The sequence below is a fragment of the Loxodonta africana genome, chromosome 20 (assembly GCF_030014295.1).
Source record: "Loxodonta africana isolate mLoxAfr1 chromosome 20, mLoxAfr1.hap2, whole genome shotgun sequence".
In the NCBI taxonomy this organism is placed as follows: domain Eukaryota; kingdom Metazoa; phylum Chordata; class Mammalia; order Proboscidea; family Elephantidae; genus Loxodonta; species Loxodonta africana.
In genome coordinates, this window is record NC_087361.1 from 49,722,180 (window position 1) to 49,743,249 (window position 21,070).

Consider the following 21,070-nt stretch of genomic DNA (forward strand, 5'->3'; position numbering starts at 1 on the left):
AGCTCTGGAGGCAGGTCTTTCTCATCAATCTTCCCCTAGACTAGGAGCTTCTCTGCACAGGAACCTGGGGTCTAAAGGATGCGCTCTGCTCCCGGTGCTTCTTTCTTGGTAATATGAGGTCCCCAATTCTTTGCTTCCCTTTCCTTTTATCTCTTCAGAGATAAAAGGTGGTGCAGCATACACCCCAGGGAAACTCCCTTTACATTGGATTAGGGTTGTGACCTGGTAAGGGTGTCACAATCCCACCCTAATCCTCTTTAACATAAAATTACAGTCACAAAATGGAGGACAACCACAGAATACTGGGAATCATGGCCTAACCAAGTTAATGCACACATTTTTGAGGGGGACATAATTCAATCCATGACAGTAAGTCCATTAGCTTTCCCAAGATCGGGTGGCTAAGTGTGGCTTTACCATGCATACATTCTGAAACTTGAGTGGAAGTGATATTGCTTTGAGATTATTGCATTTTTTTTAATAAATCAACATTTTTTTAAAAAAGGATATTAAGATTCAGAAATGGACCTTAGTAAATATTTTTTTTCAACAAAAACAATTTTTAACCAGTCCTTGATCCCTGTGAGCAATGATTAAGAGCTCAGCTGCTAACCAAAAGGTCGGCAGTTTGAATCCACCAGCCACTCTTTGGAAACTCTGTGGGGCAGCTCTCCTCTGCCCTATCCAGCCACTCTCAGTTGGAATTGACTCGACAGCAGTGGGCTTTTTTGGCTTTTGATCACAGTGAAACTGATGATCCGCGACCACCTGACAGCCTAGAGCGCCTTAACTAGCTTTTGCTTACCTTTTCCCATCACACCTTTCCAACAGTGGACTCAAAAAACACACACAAAATCATAAAATCCAGATCAGATATTCCAAAAACCGAAGCATTTTTAGTTAAGCAAAACCTTTGTAAATATTTTGTTTACTTATTCTTCCTTGATAAGAACAGGAAATCACAAGCACAGTTGAAACTTTCTTTCCTGACTGCAGGACTTTGCTGCTCTAAGGCTAAATTTGATTTTACGATTTTCTTTTCTATGGTACTTTCAAATACTGCAATGGGAGAAATGCAATCCACCAGTCTGGGAAATATAATGCTTCCGGTTCATAATGCTGGCAAAAGAATTGGCTTTTGAAAATAACTTGCAATGCCATGTTGTATTCTGAAAGACACATTCTTAAAAATATGTATCTGGCAATCGTTGTTTATTTTATTTAATACTATCATCTAGACTTAAAAAAAAAATTTAGAGAACTATGCTTTCTGGTTACCAAAGGAAACAACCCATTGCTGTAGAGTTGATTCCAACTCATAGTGACACTACAGGACAGTGTGGAATGGCCCCATATGGTTTCCAAGGAGTGGTTGGTGGATTAGAACTGCCAACCTTTATGGTTAGCAGCCAAGCCCTTAAGCACTGTGCCACCAGGACTTCAGGTCTCCAGTGGGTCCTAATTAGCTAAAGTATCACCTACACTTCTAATTAGTTAAAACCCTTGCACACATTGGTGGCATTAGTGTATCATCAGCTTTCAAATTAAATAGTGGGAACATAATTTTCATGGTAGAATTTTATTGTTGTTGTTGTTATGTGCCATAAAGTTGGTTCCAACTCATAGCGACCCTATGTACAGCAGAATGAAATACTGCCCAGTCCTGTGCCCAGTCGTTGCTATGTTCGATCCCATGCTGCAGCCTTTGTGTCAGTCCATCTTATTGAAGGTCTTCCTCTTTTTCACTGACCCTCTACTTTACCAAGCATGACGTCCTTCTTTAGGGACTGGTCCCTCCTGATAACATGTCCAAAGTACATGAGAAGAAGCCTCTCCATCCTCTCTTCCAAGGAGCACTTTGGCTGTACTTCGTACAAGATAGAATTTTTTCCTTCTTCTGGCAGTTAAAGTTAGATTCAATATTCTTGCCAACACCATAATTTAAATGTGTCAATTCTTCTTCAGTCTTCCTTATTCATTGCCCAGCTTTCACATGCATATGATGTAATTGAAAGTACCATGTCTTGGGACAGGCACACCTTCCTCCTCAAAGTGACATCTTTACTTTTCAATACTTCAGAGAGGTCTTTTGCAGCACATTAGCCCAATGCAATACGTCCTTCAATTTCTTGAGTTCTGCTTCCATGGCTGTTGATTATAGATCCAAGTAAAATGAAATTCTTGACAGCTTCAATCTTTTCTCTGTTTATCGTGATGTTGCTTATTGGTCCAGTTGTGAGGATTTTTGTTTTCTTCATGTTGAGCTGTAATCCATACTGAAGTCTGTAGTCTTTGATCTTCATCAGTAAGTGCTTCATGTCCTCTTCACTTTCAGCAAGCAAAGCTTCGTCAACCTCGTAATGAAGATTGTTAATAAGTCTTCCTCCAATCCTGATTGAATTGTGGCCCCCAAAGATATGTGTATCAATTTGGGAAGGCCGTGATTCCCAGTATTGTGTGATTGTCCACCATGTTTTCATCTGATGTGATTTTCCTATGTGTTGTAAATCCTACCTCTGTGATGTTGATAAGATGCAATTAGCAGTAGTTGTGTTAATGAGGCAGGACTCAATCTACAAAATTGGATTGTATCTTCAGCCAATTTTTTTTTTTTTTTTTTTTGAGATATAATGGAGAGAAACAAGCAGAGAGACAGGAGGACCTCATACCACTGAGAAAGCAGCCGTGGAAACAGAGTGCATCCTTTGGACCTGGAGTCCCTGGGCTGAGAAGCTCCTTGAATGGGGAAGATTCATGACAAGGACCTTTCCCCAGAGCTGACAGTGAAAGAAAGCCATTCCCTGAAGCTGGTACACTGAATTCAGACTTCTAGCCTCCTAGACTGAGAGAAGATAACTTACCATTTGTTAAAGCCTTCCATTTGTGGTGTTTCTGTAGTAGCAGCCCTAGATAACTAAGACATTCATGTAGTCCAGCTTCTCTGATTATTTGCTCTGCATACAGGTTGAATAAATATGGCAAAAGAATACAACCCTGACACACACCTTTCCTGATCTTAAACCACACGGCATCCCCTTGTTCTGTTCAAAAGACTGCCTCTTGGTCTATGTACAGGTCCTGCATGAGCATGATCAAGTGTTCCAGAATTCCCATTCTTTGTGATGTTATTTATAATTTGTTATGATCCACATAGTTGAAGGTCTTTGCATAGTCAATAAAACACAGGTAAACAACCTTCTGGTATTCTCTGCTTCAGCCAAGATCCATCAGACATCAACAGTAATATTCCTTATTACATGTGCTCTTCTGAATTCAGCTTAAACTTCTGGCAATTCTCTGGTGATATATTGCTGCAACTGTTTTTGAAATATCCTCAACAAAATTTTACTTGGGCTTCTTCCTTTAATAACATCAGCTCTTGATCTTATGTTGCCTCTTGAAATAGCTGAACAGCAACCAATTCTTTTTGGTACAATGACTCTGTATATTCCTTTCATCTTCTTTTAATGCTTCCTGTGTTTGTTGTTCAATGTTTTGCCCATAGAATCCTTCAAAATTGGAACTCGAAGCTTGGATTTTTTTCTTCAGTTCTTTCAGCTTGAGAAATGCTGAGGGTATTCTTCGCTCTTGTTTTTTCCAACTCCAGGTCTTTGCACATTTCATTATAATACTTTACTTTGTCTTCTTGAGCTGCCCTTTGAAATCATCTGTTCAGTTCTTTGACTTCGTCATTCCTTCCATTTATTTTAGCTTCTCCGCATTCAAGAGCAAGCTTCAGAGTCTCTTCTGACATCCATTTTGGCCTTTTCTTTCTTTCCAGTCTTTAATGACCTTTTGCTTCCTTTATGTATGATATCCTTGATGTCATTCCATAGCTGGCATCGTCTTTGATCATTATTTTTCAAAGTGTCACATCTATCTTGAGTTGCTCTCTAAATTAAAATGGAATATCCTCAAGGTCGTATTTTGGCTCTCACAGATTTGTCTTAATTTTCTTCAGCTTTAGCTTGAATTTGCATTTGAGCAATTGAAGGTCTGTTTCACAGTCAGCCCCTGGCCTTGTTCTGACTGACGATTTTGAGCTTTTCCATTGTCTCTTTTCACAGATGTAGTTGATTTGATTCCTGTGTTGTCCATCTGATGGAATCTATGTGTGTAGTCACCGTTTAAGTTCTTGAAAAAAGGTATTTGCAATGGATAAGTCGTTGGTCTTGCAAAGTTTTATCATGTGACCTCCCAGGTGGTTTCTGTCACGAAGGCCATATTTTCCAACTACCTATCCTTCTTTGTTTCCAGCTTTCACATTCCAATCACCAGTTACTATCAATACACCTTGATTGCCTGTTTGATCAGTTTTGGACTGTAGAAGTTGGTACAAATCTTCAGTTTCCTCATCTTTGGCTTTAGTGGTTGGTGTGTAAGTTTGAGTAACAGTTGTGTTAACTGGCCTTCCTTGTAGGTGTATGGATACTATCCTATCAGCGACAGTGTTGTAGTTCAGGATAGATCTTGAAATGTTCTTGTTGATAATGAATGTAATGCCATGCCTCTTCAATTTGTCATTCCCAGTGTCTCAGTCAGCGTAGTAGACCAGATGATTATCTGATTCAAAATGGGAAAAGTCAGTCCATTTTAGCTCACTTATTGCCTAGGATACTAATCTTTTATGAATTAATTGATCTTTGCATACCATATCATTTTTGATGACTTCCAATTTTCCTGGAGTCACGCTTGGTACATTCCACATTCTGATTATTAATGGATGTTTGCAGGTGTTTCTTCTTATTTTGAGTCATGCCACATCAGCAAATGAAGGTCCCAAAAGCTTTACTCCATCTACATCATTAAGACCAACTCTACTTTGAGGAGGCAGCTCTTCCAGTCCTATTATGAATGCCTTCCAACCTGAGGGGCTTGTCATCAGGCACTATATCAGACAGTGTTCTGCTGCTAGTCATAAGGTTTCCACTGGACAAGTCTTTCAGAAGCAGACCGTCATGTCCTTCTCCATAGCCTGTCTTAGTCTGGAAGCTCTGCTGAAACCAGTCCACCATGGGTGAACCTACTGGTATTTGAAATACTGGTGGCATAGGTTCCAGCATCCCAGCAACATGCAAACCACCATAGTACGATGGCCTGACAGATGTGTGGTGGAACAATATAATATTACCTCTAAAATTGCTTGGAAAACATTTACTACATTTTCTTTTGTTCTTTGGATTTCTTATTCCATGTCTAGCTTGTTCTAGGTATTGTCATAGGCAGCAAGGACAAAAGATAAGTATGTCATAAAAAAAAAAAATAGTTCCTCCTATTTGTAAAACTCTCAGTGTAGTAAAAGAGACAGGTCAAAGCATTGCCATAGAATTTTCCAGAAATTTCCTAAATTTTGTGGCCAGGGTGGACAAGTTCTAGAGCAGCTTTGTCCAATCGAAATACAAGGTGAACTTTAAACACGAGCCCTTAATGTAATTCTAAATTTTCTGTTCTCAACCCATTGCCGCTGAGTTGATTCCAACTCATAGTGACCCTATAGGACAAAGTAAAACTGCCCCATAAGGTTTCCAAGGATCTGCTGGTGGGTTCTAACTGCTGACCGTTTGGTTAGCAGCCAAGTTGTTAAACACTGTGTTACCAGGCAACCAATTTTTCTATCCGCCACATTAAAAAGGCAAAAAGGGGTATGTGAAAATAATCTTAATGATGTGCTTCGTTTAACCTGATATATGCAACATATTTTCATTTCTACATGGAATCAGTATAAAAAATGATGACTATTTTACATTCTTTTTCTCATTAAACCTTTGAAATCCAATGAGTATATTAAACTTACGTCACATCTCAGTTTGGACCAGCCACAGTTCAGGGCTCTGTAGCCGCACATGACTAAACCAAAATCCAAACCTGTTGCTGTCAAGTCAATTCTGACTCATGGCGACCCCTTGTGTAACAGAGCGGAACTACTCCACAGCATTTCTAGGCCTTTCTTGCGTGGTGCCACTGGATGGGTTCAAAATGCCAAAGTTTAGATTAGCAGCCATGTGCAAATCTTTTGCAACACCCAGGGGCCCAGCCATGACTAGTGGTTACCATATTCAATAGTGGAGATCTAGAGTTTGGTCAATGGAAGGGGCAATTGCCTGCATTTGAGAAGAATCAGGAAAACATCACTAAAGCAGAGACTCTTGACCCAGGATAGAGAATGTGCAAAGCCTAGAAAAGTGGTGCAGTTTGAAGAGCTTATGGTGTGGCTAGAGTGAAGGAGTAGCAGAAGAGGGAGACTGAGAAACCAGCAGGGAGCTAGCTGACCTTGATGGACTTTGCCTGCCACTACACTTGAATAATTCTCATCTACAACCCCTTTGGCCTGTAATAAGCCTGTGCTACTGAAGCTCAGCGACCTGATCCTATTAGAAAAAAAGAAGAAAAAAAAGTTTAATTAAATTGTTTTTTTTTTTTTTTTTGCACCAGAAAAAAAAGCTTGTCAATGTGTAAAAGGCAATCTTGAGAAAAAAGGCCATATGTCTTCATTCTGAGGCTGTTGCTAAAGCCACCAGTCCGGTCTCTCACCTTCATAGCTATTTCTTACTTTGAAGGACTAATTGGCAAATAACTGGGAAGCCTACTGGATTAGCTCATGTTTTTCTTGGCCTCTTGAGATTTTGCCCTTCAGATGCCCACACTATGTGTTTGAATTTTCTGCTGGCAGTAGATGGGGAAATCGTTGGATTCAGCTGGAGGAGCAGGAGGAAAAAAGTGTTGAGAAATGTTTGGTGGCTTTTGTTTCCTTTTACTTGACATTCTTTCACACATTTATTTGTTAGGGCAAGCAATCCCTAACATTTTAGCTAAAACCACAGACTCCTGACCTTTGCTTAACAGAGAGTATTTATTTAATTATAGATTCTTGGGCGGGGATAGAGTGCCCTAGAGAAGTCATTCATTTTCCCTTGGGGTAACCTACCCTTCTTGTACTTTTCCAATTGAGAAAGCCCATAGCAATAGCCTAGGATGTCTAGAAACTAGGCCCAGCAAGTTGTGCCCAGGAATATTTGCTAAGTTTCTTTTGTAGGTATTTGATTTGATTTGTTTTCATTTGATTTTTAAGAGAAAAAAAGAAGGGTGAGATCAAGTAACCTCTTCTAGCTCTGAAAAAAAAAAAATTTTTTTTTTTTCCTTACCAAGGGAATGTGAGAGAATGTTATAAGAAAAGTCACTAAATGCTGGTTTTCTTCTAGCCTTTCTTTTTAATATTGGATCTGAATTTGAGAATGTGTATACACATACGTAACCAGTGATGTCAAGGAGATTCCAACTTGTGGTGACCCTAGGTGTTTCAGAATAGACCTGAGCCCCATGGGGTTTTCGATGACTGTGACCTTTCAGTAGTAGATATATAAGTATATATATATTATGTATATGTGTATGTATATGTGTGTGTCTATTTATCTGTCTATAAATAAATTTGTGATGCTGTTATCTACTGTATTTTTACAAAAATGTGGCATAGAGGCGCTTACAAAAATACCTTGCTCAGGTTGAAAAACAAGCATAGAAGATGTGCACTATTTTCATAAAACATGGCACATATTTATTTCTCATTCTCTAGGAGCCTGGCTGGAGCAAGCGGTTTGCCATCAGCTGCTAACCTAAAGACTGGTGGTTGGAACCCACTCTGCCCCTCCACAGAGGAAAGGTCTGGCAACTACTTCCTTGAAGATTACAACCAAGAAAACCCTACTAAGCATTTCTACCCTGTAACACATGGGATTGGCATGAGTTGGTGGCTGACTTGATGGCAGCTAACAAAAACAAGCTTTCTCTCTAAAAGATGGTATTCTCCAATGCTCTTTTTAACAACCATTTCTCTTTTAGTATTTACACCCTTTTTCAAACCACAATTCGGGATCTGGCTATTCTTACACAGTGATTGAATTTGTTTCCTATTGCTGCTGTGAGAAATTGCTACAAACTTAGTGGCTTAAAACAACACAAATTTATTATCATACAATTCTGGAGGTCAGAAGACCTAAAATCAAGGTGTCAGCAAAGCTGTATTCCTGCTGGAGGCTCTAGAGAAGAATTCTTCCCCTTTCCTTTTCTAGCTCCAAAGCCCGCCTGTTCATCATACCTTCTTTCATCTTCAAGGCCCACACCATCTTCAAATCTATCTTCCTTTTTTTGACCTCTGCCTCCTTCTTCCCATCTCATTCTCTGACCTATCTCTGTCTTTCCATCTTCTGTCTCTATCTTTCCCTATAATGGCCCTTGACATTACCTTGGGCCAACATGCTTAACTCAGGATAATCTACCCACTTCAAGATCTTAATCATACCTGCAAAGTCCCTTTTGCCATCTAAGGCAACATGTTTACAGGTTCTGAGGTTAGCGGGTAGACGTCTTTGTGGGAGTGGTGGGCACAGTGAGGACTTCTTAGCCTCTGTCTGAGAGCCCCTAACTCCCTCTTATTTTTCCAACAGCTTGCATGTACACCTGCATGTCAAACACAGTAGGCTCAAAGATGAATGTTTCTTCTCCTACAAAACTGGTTACATCAACTCCATTGGCATGCCATCATCTAAGCAAAGAATTACCAAGCAAAAAAAAACCCAAACCAGGGATTGTCTTCAACAGACCATCAGAGCATTTCCACCTCTGCAAAAGGAAGGCCTGACAATTTTTTAACTCCTCCATAATTTAACAGGTATATTCTCCCCTTGCTTCCCATTACCTCTTTCCTGGTTCAAGAACTGCAACAATCGATGCTCTCTGCCCCCAAACGTATCTCTTTAAATATATTCACCACGATTCCATCTAAAATGCAGATTTGACAATAAGATTCCTACTATCAAGCCTTTTAATGTCTCCTCACTACCTATTATTACCATATAAATTCCTTAACATTGCATATGAGGTCCTTCCTGATCCTTTCTCAGACTATTCTGCCAGCAATGTATTTTACAACTTCCTACTGCGTATTTTGAGTTCTCTTGGTTGTGGAAATGGTTTGTGCTGAACTGCTAACATAAAGGGAGTTTGAAGTCATCTAGAGGCACTGTGTACGAAAGGCCTGGCGATCTACTTCCATAAAGATTATAACCAAGAAAACCCTCTGGAGCAGTTCTCCAATGTAACACATGGGGTCACCATGAGTCAGAATGAACTTGACGACGAGCAGTTTAGCTTTGGTTACTGCACACTGTAGGACTCATTTACTTGCTTGTGGTTTCCTTGGTACTCACATTCCCTCGCATTCCTTGGACTATGTGATCGTCCAACCATGCTTCTGCAGTACCATCTATTGCACGGTGTTGTAACATCTATGTATACGCTTTTCTAAACCGTAAGCTTCTTGAAGATTTTCTCACTTGGCTTTGCATCTCCATCATGTAGCTGAGTGCCCAGCACAATGAGCGTTCGCAGTGATGCAGTCTACTTGCTCTTTTGGATTTGTAAGTCTGTGAGCAAAGGGCTTTTAAAACCCTTTCAACTTATAAAGGGAGATTAATTGCACTGATCTGAGGGATTTAAGTGTTTGTGGGATGTTTGGTAGAATACATTCTCTTGGGGGAAGATGGGATAGTTGAAGGGAAGTTTTCTATACTGATTTTGGGTTTTGTAATATACCAGGAATTTATACTGAATACATGGGAAGAATATGGGCTTTTGGTGAAAGAAACATATAAACATACTTTAAGTAAAATATACTTGCCCAAAATTATGTTTTGAAATGTAGACTGTGGTTTTCTTCTTTCTTTTTTTTTTTTTTTTTTAATAAACTATAAGCTTGAAAGTCACTATAAGTCACTGTTTTCATTAATGGCTTGTTTTGGGGTGGCTTCTAGGATGGGAATCTGTTTTTAAAAGATCTTCTTACACTCTTTTTCACTCTTCCTTCTGCCTCACCCTTGATTTAACCTACCCATGACCTGACCATCACTCAAATGCTGCCTTCACATTTTTTTTTTTAAGTGTTAGTTTGGGATATGAAATTCAAAAGTAGCTAGTTCAGTCGGGAGGGAGTGTCTAAAATATACTACGTACCAACTTCAGCTACATTTTGGTAGAGAACTCATACAACCCCTGAAGCAACTACAGTATCCTTGACATTAAGTTTTCTTTGAGGTTATTTAACCCAGAGAGGAAAGAACCAGCTACTGAGATTAGGGACTGGTTGAAATTTTATACAATAATCTCTACCTCATGCTGTCCCTACCGTTTGGGTGTTTATGTTTGTGCATATGTATGTATGTGTCTGTGTGCAAGCTCGTGTAGAGTTCATGTCCAGAGCTCACGTAAGAAAGTTCTGAAGAAAAATAGGTGGATTTTAAAGTTCCGTTACTAAGAATCCTGTATTTACACTAATATCACTTCATAAGTTAAAATAAGTTCTACCAGATGCCAAGGGATTTAATGCAAATAGCCATAGGGAAGATAAAGGACATTTGTCATTTGTAGCTACCCAGTGTATCAAGCTTTCTATTTTAGGGAAGAAGGCATGCACAGTTCTTTGTTCCTAGCAGCCAAGACATGTTCATGTGACCTTATGTCTGCCAATCACATGCTCCCAGTCAGCACTTTGAATCCCGAGGAAATGGCACAAAGACACAAGGACAGACAGATCCACAGAGAAGATGGCAGCTGAGGGCCCAGGGCGTGTGAGTTTCCAGTGTTTGGGGCCTTCTAAGCAGACGCTTTTAAGGCAGAACCCTGACTAGGTTCTCCATCACTTACTTCTCTATGTTTCTAACATTTTCTGATCTTTGATCTCCCGACTTTTATTTATGGTACCACCTGATATCCTTGATGCAGATAATTGTAACCTATTAAGTTTACTAAAACATGTCTGATATGATGGGGACTGCCATTGTTGCTTCTTTAAATATTTGAGTGTCACTAATCTCCCTTATACTATTGGAATGTGGTATTACTTCCCAAAATTTACATTTCTGCTTCTTACAAAAGATTGCCAAATGTTTGTAAGTCTTTTGAAACCCAGAACACAATGCGGGGTAATGTGGACCGTACTTTTACAATTTTGGTAAAAGTTTGTTGAATGAATGATGGAGAAATAATACATGAGGAAACCAGGAGAACACTGGAAGGGTTATGAGAAACCTCTTTTTGATTCTGATTTGCACCAGTTATGCCTAAAAGCAGATGCTTGGCATTATGAGCTAGTTCTAAGAGGGTAAGGCTGATGACATTTTTAAAAGGAAAATTGCGTTTAGTTTGATTTAGAGTTTTGGTCAGCGATGACAAAGTTTTCACAAAAACTGTAAGTTTCAATTCTTCTTGTAGAAAGGCAGATGATCGAAAGAATATATACAAACTAAACTATGTGCAAGTAAATGGTCATTGCTTGAAAAAAAAGGAAAATACCCCTATTTCAAGAGAAAATGGATGGCTTAGAAAAATCCACCTGGCCAGTTAGCTTTCTTCATTCTTCAAACAATAAACAGCATATTTTCATTTTAAACTTACAAATGAAGTGTAGGTCTAAGCTCTGAAATGCCAGTGATTACTTGTGCGGGTAGGGACTGCTATGACTGGCTGAGTCTCAGGCCTAAGTGTTTCTGTAGACAAAGCAATGCTAAAAGGTATTAGATCAGATCTGTTCCTCTCCAGAGCCTTAGAGGGTGCCTGGATGAGGGAGGTATAGCAAAAAAAAAAAAAAAAACAACAAAAAAAAAACTTATTGCCATTTAGTGGACTCCAATTCACAGTGACCTTAAGGACAGAGTAGAACTCCCCCATATGGTTTCCAAGGCCCAAAACCCAAACCAAACCCACTGCCGTTGAGTTGATTCCAGGCAGAAACCTTTAATGAAGTACTGCCACATCTATCTCCAAGGAGTAATTGGCGAGTTTGTACCACTGACCTTTCAGTTAGCAGTCTATCTCTCAACCATTGCACCACCAAACCAAAAACAAAACAAAAAAACCCAATGCCATCCAGTCGATTCTGACTCATAGTGACCCTATAGGACAGAGCAGAGCTGTACCATGGAGTTACCAAGGAACGCCTTGTAGATTCCACCTGCTGACCCTTTGATTAGCAGCCTCAGCACTTAACCACTATGTCACCAGGGCTTCCATTGCTCCACCAAGAGGTATAAAACCAGCAACAAAAAAAAAAGAAAAAACACCCATTGTTGAGTGGATTCTTTGTTTCACCATTTTACCTAGTTTCTAAGCCACATTTCTCAACCTCAACAAGAGACCTCCCCACCCAGGAGAATAGGGACCATCACTTTCTAAGACAGAGCCTCCCAGAGAAAGAATAGAGCCATGCAATTCGGAACCTACCCTATAAAGCAAATGGAACCTTTGGTTATGAGCAGTACTATTTTTCAGTAAGAGCTACTTATTTTCTTTGTTCTCAATATTTTCTCATTTTCTCCTACTAAAATTTGTATCAATTGTATCAGTTCAATTCAGGTGTTCATCTGGAAGTGCATATATATATTTCTGTGAAAATATCTTTTGCAAACCTAAATTAACAAGTGAAAGAAAGAACTTTGCTGGCTCGGCTTGTTTTATATACCTGAATCACAAGCAGAACAACACGCTTTAATAGGGAAAACAGAGTTTTTCGTCAGGCAGTGAGAGGGAAATTGCCAAGTTTAGTTGATTTATTCATTTATTACAATTTATTACAACATGGCTGAAGGTTAAAGTATAAATATCACACAAACTGGTTCCTTTTAATTTTTATTTTAAAAGGTGTTAGAGATTTCTTTGTAGCCTGAGTTCTTTCTTGGTTACCTTCAGTCTGGTCCCTGCCTGTCAGACCCCCAGATCTTCAAGAAAATTCTTAATACAAGTTTTCTGAGAGAAGCATATTTATAAATAAGCCGGTTTTGAGGTGTTCATTACAACTAGTTTCCGATTGTTAGACTTCTCCACCTCATGAATGCTTTAAGGCCAGTTTAAGAAATTTAAAATACTTTTGCTTCTTTTCTTTAAAAATAAATAAATAAATAAAACCACTGTATAGAATTGGAAGTTCCGACTTCAGCTACGAATCATTATTTTTATGCCTCCTTAACTTGGCTGAAATACACTTTCCCTTTATCTCCTCTCAGAGTCTGTGCTTTCACTGGACTCCAGGATTACTTGCATCGGGGAGATGCAATGTCATTTCTCTACATTATTAAAATAGGCTTTTCTGTTTCTCCAGTTTAATGCAAGATCTCTTTCAAATATAGAAAACTTAAATATGTCTTCTCTCTGTGGGGTAATTCAAATAAAAAAAAAAAAAGGATCAAGTGTTGAAATGTTTGCTGGCTTTTCTTTTTATCCTTCCAAAATTAACTCTCAAAAGAAAACTTTTAGTTAAAAAAAAAAAAGAGACCTTAATCTCTTTAATCAGGAGTGACCATGGTCTGTCACTGCTATAGGCCATGTAAAGAAAAACAAAATAAAAAAAAGTATGTATATATATATATATATATATATATATATATATATATATATATATATATTTTTAAAAAAGCCAGTGAATTACTCCATATTGGTTATAATATGGAAACTCTGGTGGCGTAGTGGTTAAGCGCTGCAGCTGCTAACCAAAAGGTGGGCAGTTCGAATCCACCAGGCACTCCTTGGAAACTCTATGGGGCAGTTCTACTCTGTCCTATAGGGTCGTTATGAATTGGAATTGACTCGACGGCAATGAGTTTGGTTTGGTTTGGGTTACAAGTTTGGTAAATTTAATTTTTATTCCTCTTAACTCTTTGAAATTATAAAGAAATTAATTTGATCTATCTTAATTTTCTTTTTCCATACTTTTTTTATCCTGAATTAAAGTCAGATATTGTAGTTTTATTAGAAATATATGAAGCTGTCTCAATAGAGCTTTGGCCTTCCAATATTCATAATACCAGTTCCCCAATAAGGGTGGATTCTGTATATTAGTTTAAAACAAATAGAAATAATTTAAAAGTAATTTTGGAATTAATTTTATTTTTTACAAATAAAATTTTATTTTTAAGAAAATATAAGTAATAAAACTGAAATTTAGTAATTTCATGGTTGGTGGTATTGTACAAGTTTAGAAGCCATATTTCATAAGAGTACCAAGTGAATTGATTAATTTCTTTGCTAAATTCTATATTATTACCATAGGAAATCATGTGCCTTCTTCAATTAGTGACATAAAATGATTGAGGACTTGGTGTAATTAATAACTTCATTTTCAATGGCAAAATTATTATTTTTTTATTAGAAGAATGAATTTAAAACCTGTGTTTTTTTTCCTCCAGGTAAAACTCCACCATGCCATTTCTGACGAATACTTGAGACATTTTCTAAAGCTTTGCCTGTCTGTCATAACGACAAGTAGAACAGCCCATTAATTCCTAGGTGGTGAATGGGAAAAGAAAGAATCTGACTTCTGGGAGTTTACAAGGCTGAGGGAATCTGGCACTAGCCCTTTAATGAGGAGGTGTCTGGCCCATTTGCTGCCTGCCTTATCCAAAACTGCATTAGGGAAGCATGCATTCAGTAGTATAATCTAAGGTATCCAGAAGTAGGACGGGGACTTTAAAAGTATAAAGGAGCCAGGATACCAATGCCAGATTCTCTAATGGCCTGCCAAGTGTCTGAATAACATCCTTGACGGGGCACTTTCCCTCTAGGATCACACACATTAGGTTTAAGTCACTAGGTGGCTGGGACTTCATGACATTTTATAAAAATGATCACAATAGCCATCTTGTATAAGTTGATGTTCTGAGAATAGAATTAAAAAAAAAGATATTTGCCAGTCATTCTTCTGATTTAAAGAATTCATATTGATGTTCAAATAACTAAATTGTGGTAGATTTTAAGAAATAGTCTTACTCTTTGCTAACGGAAGCTTTGGAGATCATGGAAAGCAGTATTTCATGTTAAATATCAACTCACTGAAATCACCCAGTTCACACGAATCGCCACTGTCACTTGGGCTGAAGATATCTTTCTCTCTTTCATTTAGGATTATTTCATTAGACTCTTTATTAAATATTTTAATTAGTTTCTAAAAATATTTCCAAAGGGAAAAAATTGATTTCAAAGAGTAAATACATTTGAAAGGGTTGTACTTGTTCATCAGCTGATTAAAGTTAACATTTCACCATAAATGTGTTCACTTGGGGTTCTCTGAAACGAGCAATTAGCTCTACCTGGAATGACTTTTCCCCAACATTTACTTATGCGTTCTTCTCATTGACATGATCTTTCAGTATCTTGCCCTTCGTGGCATCAGGCTTCGGTGACTATAGAGGGCATGAAGAATAATACCCCACATTCCCAGAACTTTCCTGAAGTCGTCTCTGCATCACCCCAACCTTCCCAATCATAACTCCTTCTTGACCTAGGTAGCTTTCTGCAGGATGGGAAATCAGGACCATGACAGTCTCTTGGCCTCTTACTCTGAACATTCCCGAGAGCTCTATACTTTGCCTTTTCTTGATGCTATCACTCAGCCAGCATCTTTTTGCTGTTGTTGTCATTTCTTGTTATTAAATATTTTAACTAGTTTTTAAAAATATTTCCAAAGGAAAAAAATTGATTTCAAAGGGTAAATACATTTGAAAGGGTTGTACTTGTTCTTCAGCTGATTAAAGTTAACATTTCACCATAAATGTGTTCACTTGGGGTTCTCTGAAATGAGCAGTTAGCTCTACCTGGGAATGACTTGTTTGTGAAACAGAAGTACTTTCCTATGGGTGGTGAGGAAAATGAACTTTCAAACTGCACCAGAACCAGCACTTAACAGGCTTACCACACAGTTGAGTTGTCTTCACCATTACAACTTAGCAGATGATGCTTAGTGGGTTCCTTGACTTTGGTCCCTTTAGCCAAGTTCCAGCTTCTAGACTAATGTCAGTCTAGATCCTGTTTACCTGCTCTCTTTCCTGGACTATTTAATCCAAAGAGACACTAAATATTTTTGATATAATGTTAGGTATTTTGTTATTGTCGTTAGGTGCTGTTGAGTCAGTTCCTGCTCATAGCAACCCTACGCACAACAAAATGAACCATTGCCTGGTCCTGCACCATCCTCACAATCTTTGCTATGTTTGAGCCCATTGTTGCAGCCACTCTGTCAATGCATCTCATTGAGGTTCTTACACGTGTACTTAAGTAAATATTTTTGATGAGATGGGGCAATCTTAGTAGCTGCCAACAAAATTCCTTTTAAAAAGGAAACGCATTAGTTCAGGAAAAAGTAAAAAGAATAAAACCCAATCTTTTGACAAGTCGCTCTGAGTTGGAATCGACTAGATGGCAACGGGTTTTCTTGACAAGTGATCAGTAATAGAAGGTGAGGCCTTCTGGAATCTGGAAGTAGGTGGAAATGCTCTGAGTCAAATATAATAATAATATATCTGCTAATCTGGGAGAGGAGCCCTGGTGGCCCTGTGTTTAAGAGTTTGGCTGCTAACCAAAAGTCCAGCAGTTCAAATCCACCAGCCATTCCTGCTCTGTACTACAGGATCACTGTGAGTTGGAATCAATTCAATGGCAATGAGTTTTTTGTTGTTGTTGTTGCTGTTGTTTATCTAGGAGAAGGAGAGAAGATAAAAAGGGCGGAGCCTGTCAGATGGAGGAAGGTTGTGTGGCATTTAAAGTAACTCTACCCATTATCCCAAGATATTGAGTAAGATTACCAAACTCAGAAAAGCTTGTGAGTAGCTGTGAGTCCTTGGAGGTGTTGTGTGTTTGTGAATGTGTATGGAAACCTGGTGATGGAGCTGGGGATCCTTTTGTGGTGATGCAAGACCAAAGTCCATGCACATAGGTGGATGAAAGCCTGAGAACCTGTTTCAGCAAGCTTCCAGAGCTGTGAGGAGGGCTCTGGGTAATCACTGACTATGAAATTGTGTTTCTGGCCAGGTTTAACTAGATCTCCAAGGATCAGAAGGGTTCAAGATAATGAATGTGTCACTTGGGACTGATAAGCAAAGTTGAGGAATGGCTCCTGGAAAGAGAACAGAACTGGGAGTCAACCTTTGATTCTGTTTTTTCTTCTGATTACAGAGAAAGAAACATCATTTGAATTGTAAAATGAAACAGTTTTGGGGCTAGATTAAGCCAAAAAAAATTATTCTGCCATTCTGGGACCACAAAGATGTACTCCTACATTTTCTCCTGTTAAACCAAACCCATTGCTGTCCAGTCAATTCCAGCTCATAGCAACCCCATAGGACAACGTAGAATGGCCCCATAGGATTTCCAAGGTGGATTCAACTGCCAACCTTTTGGTTAGCAACGGAGTTCTTAACCACTTTGCCACCAGGGCTCCTTCTCTTTCACATGTAGATATTTTTTCCATCTGAGGTTTATTTTTGGATGTGGCATGAAGAAAGGACCCAAATCTTTTTTTGTTTCATTTTGTTTTTAATAAGTTAATTTTGCTAATATTGCTTAAAAATAATACACCTTTTCTCTAATGGTTTATGATACTACCCTATATGCATTGCGTTCACAGTAAATTAGTTGAAATTTCATTCTTTGATGCTCTTTCTCACGTTCTTATTGTGGATTTATGACTTTTATTTTCTCCTTTAAAAAAATAAAAAATAGTAGGGGGAAAATCTTAAGAGAGTCAAAAGTTACCGCATGTAATTAATGTAACATCTTTGAAATTTTTATGAAATAATTCCAAAAATACGAAAATTAAACTCAAAACAACAATGACTTAATAGGAGGCACCCACAGAAACTTATTAGTGAGATAAATTCATTAATTCTTCACTTCAATAGACATTTATTATGTGTCTATATTCTGATCAAGGAGACTAAAAAAAAAAGTTGCCGACGCATAATGACCCTGTATGACAGAGTAGAACTGCCCTGTAGGTTTTCCAAGGTTGTAATCTTTAGGAAAACAGACTGGCACATCTTTCTCCTGTGTAGCTTCTGGTAGATTCGAACCACCCACCTTTCTGTTTGCAACTGAGTGCTTTAACCACTATACCACCAGAGCCCCTCTATGGAGGCTCTAAAAAAATAGAAAAACAGACCTGTTGCTGTCAAGTCAATTCCAATTCATAGCGACCTTATAGGACAAAGCAGCACTGCCCCATAGGGCTTCTAAGGAGTGGCTGGTGGATTTGAACTGCTGACCTTTTGGTTAGCAGCCAAGCTCTTGAGCCACTGCACCACTGGGGCTCCAAGGAGGTTCTAGAACTATGGAAATGAATAAGCCTGAAGGTTGTCATTTGTGTTGTTTTATTTATCTTTTTGGTCCTTTATCTTCTATCAAAGAACTTCAGTGTGTAAAACTCTGTGCTAAGCAATCTTTTTCGTTAGATATTAGCTGAGTCTTAGAGTTCCGAGAAAGCAAAATAAAGTGTGATAATGTGAACTGTAGCAGCAACAGTAGTGTTTTGTTCTGTTCTAAGTAGAGTCGCTCTGAGTCAGGATATACGGCACCTAACAACAAGTAGCAAGAGCAGGAGTTGGGGGATCACCAGAGTTTCTAAACAAAAGAATAGCCACTAACTTGGGTTATACATACAATTTTGTAGCATTCACCTTGTGCTATCTTCTGTGTAACCACTAAGCTGTCATACTCTAAAAAGAACATCAGGATTGATATCCAAAAAGTGTGCTAGAGTCTGATGGTTGGGAAGATACTTTATTTCTTAAGTTTTAACAACACATTCCTCATTTTGAGGCTGTTTTGTTTTGCTTTTCCCCTATATGGTCTACCCAGAGCAAAATCAAGACCCATGGAGTGAATCATAAAGAACTCTTCAAAGTCAAAATAAGTGTCATGAGATCATGCACTGAAATTCAGACTTTTAGTCAAAATAAAGAAGACCCTTTTGGATCCATGTTTTAATTGTATAAATTTTTACTCCCATAAATTTAGTCACCTACTGGTCCAGATCGCAACAGATTCAAAGCAGAAATTTGAAGTGTGAAGTTGTAATAACTGCGGCAACAGCTAGAGGAAGACAGCTGGTATTTGCAGAGATGTATACCTGCCATCATGAAAGATGACTGGCAACTCTGAAACGCTAAATTCAAAACAGCATAGCAAAATGAAACTAGGTATTTAACATTATCCATAAGCATTTAGTTGACTGACCCTCCTCCATTTAGCATAATAGTAAGTGTTGGAAATGGAGCCATTACCATTAAAGAAAAGGTAAATTTATGTTAAGTATCTCCGGTTAAAAATATAGATACATTTGTTTTAGAAAAATGTGTTTTGAAAATGAGTGCAGTTTTAGAGGGAAGGGGAACTGATATCTATTCAGATTAGACTCATTTCTCAGACACTGTAATGGGTGTTCACACATATTAGTTGCATTCACCTTGACACATGCATGATAATAGAGTAAGCGTTGTTGTTTCTACTTTTACAGACTAAATAACTACTCTAAACTGCTATAGTCATCTCCTGATGTCATCGCTAGTTAAAGACCTGACCAGAAGTGGATTCAGGACAGCCATTTTTAACGTTATGTGATACAGCATACAGCAGTGGTTAAAACTGTTATCAAATCAGAGATCCCTGAGTTTGAATCTTAAGTTTGACATTAGACATTTGGCCAAGAGAAATGATTTAACCTTTCCAAGATAGCACTTCTCCATCTGTAAAATGGGAATAGCAGTGCCCTACTCATTTACTCAAACAGCCGTGAAGACTTAATGAGGTAAAGCATATAAAACAGTTTACATAGGCTTAGCACTTTCTAATCCCTCAATAAATAGCTATTCCATGCCTTTATTTTGGAGGTAGAGCCCTGGTGGCACAGTTCTTAAGAGCTCTGCTAACCAAAAGGTTGTCAGTTCGAACCCACCAGCTACTCCTTGAAACCCCATGGGGCAGTTCTACGCTGTCTTATAGGGTCACTATGAGTCTGAATAGACTCAGCAAGAGGTATTGGAGAGATTTTATCACCTAAGAACACACAGTTCAAAAGATAGCTTTGCCCCTCAGAATTCAGAATAAATAAAGTCTTTATGTTCAGATTAAAATCAGATGTGTGATAACTAGTAGATGCCTATTCCTTGTTGAAATAGTTCCCCAATGAGTCTACTCGAGATGTTTTTGTCTGAAAGTCATCTCTTTTCTCACTCTTTAATCATCTAATCTCTGTCTGCAAACCCAGGAGACCACTTTTCAAGGTCTTTCGATTGATCCTCAAAGAAAGTAGTTGAATTTGTGTTGAGAGATTAAGACAAAGCTATTCCAGCTAATGGGGAAAAAAGATAATATAGTCTACTCATAAAAAGATAGTGGCATTATATAAAATAAGAGCTGTTATGCCGACTAGAAATGATTAGTGTTAAAATATTGAGATCCATATTAATTCACATTGTATTTTTTGGCCAATAATAGATATCCAGAAGAAAAACTAATTTTTCAACAACTGATGTAAAAATAAATTTTCCAACATTCTTTCTTTGTTGTTTCATGCTGTTTTCCATTCCCCACAAGAAATCTAAAGTAGTCTTTTAAAAGAATTTGACTTCCTATTTAAAACCCTCCAGTGACTTTTCATTGTATGTAAAATAAATTCCCATCTTCTTATCACGGTCTGTTCTGATAGACCACTACATAGCAGGTTCTAGTCTCTCTCTGCAATCTTCTTCCTTCCATCCCTTCCTTGCTTACTTCACAGAAGTCACAATGGTTTTTATCATGCTCCTTAAACATGTCCACCTCATTCTACACTCAGGATCTTCCAATGAGAACATCTTCTCTGACATTGCTAGCTTCTCATTTTGCTCATTGTTCGAGTTTCTACTCAAAGTCTCATAATTGTCCATGAGACTTGCCTGATTATCTTCCACCCCACCATTCTCTATGAATAACCCTTATCAATACATCAAAATGTATTTGAGTCAGAGTATTTAGTGTGGTAAACTTAGCACAATACTCTCCATCCTCTCCTCCTCCCCGCTTTTTCTCTTCCTCCTCCCCTTCTTCTATTTTTTTTTTTCTTTCCTGACTTCCCACTTTTTTCTTTTCTTTTTTTTTTTTATTAATTGTGATTTAGGTGAAAGTTTACAGAGAAAATTATTTTTTCATTAATTGGTTTGTGACATTGGTGGCCGACCTCTCAACGTGTCAACACTCTTCCCTTCTTCACCCCAGTGTC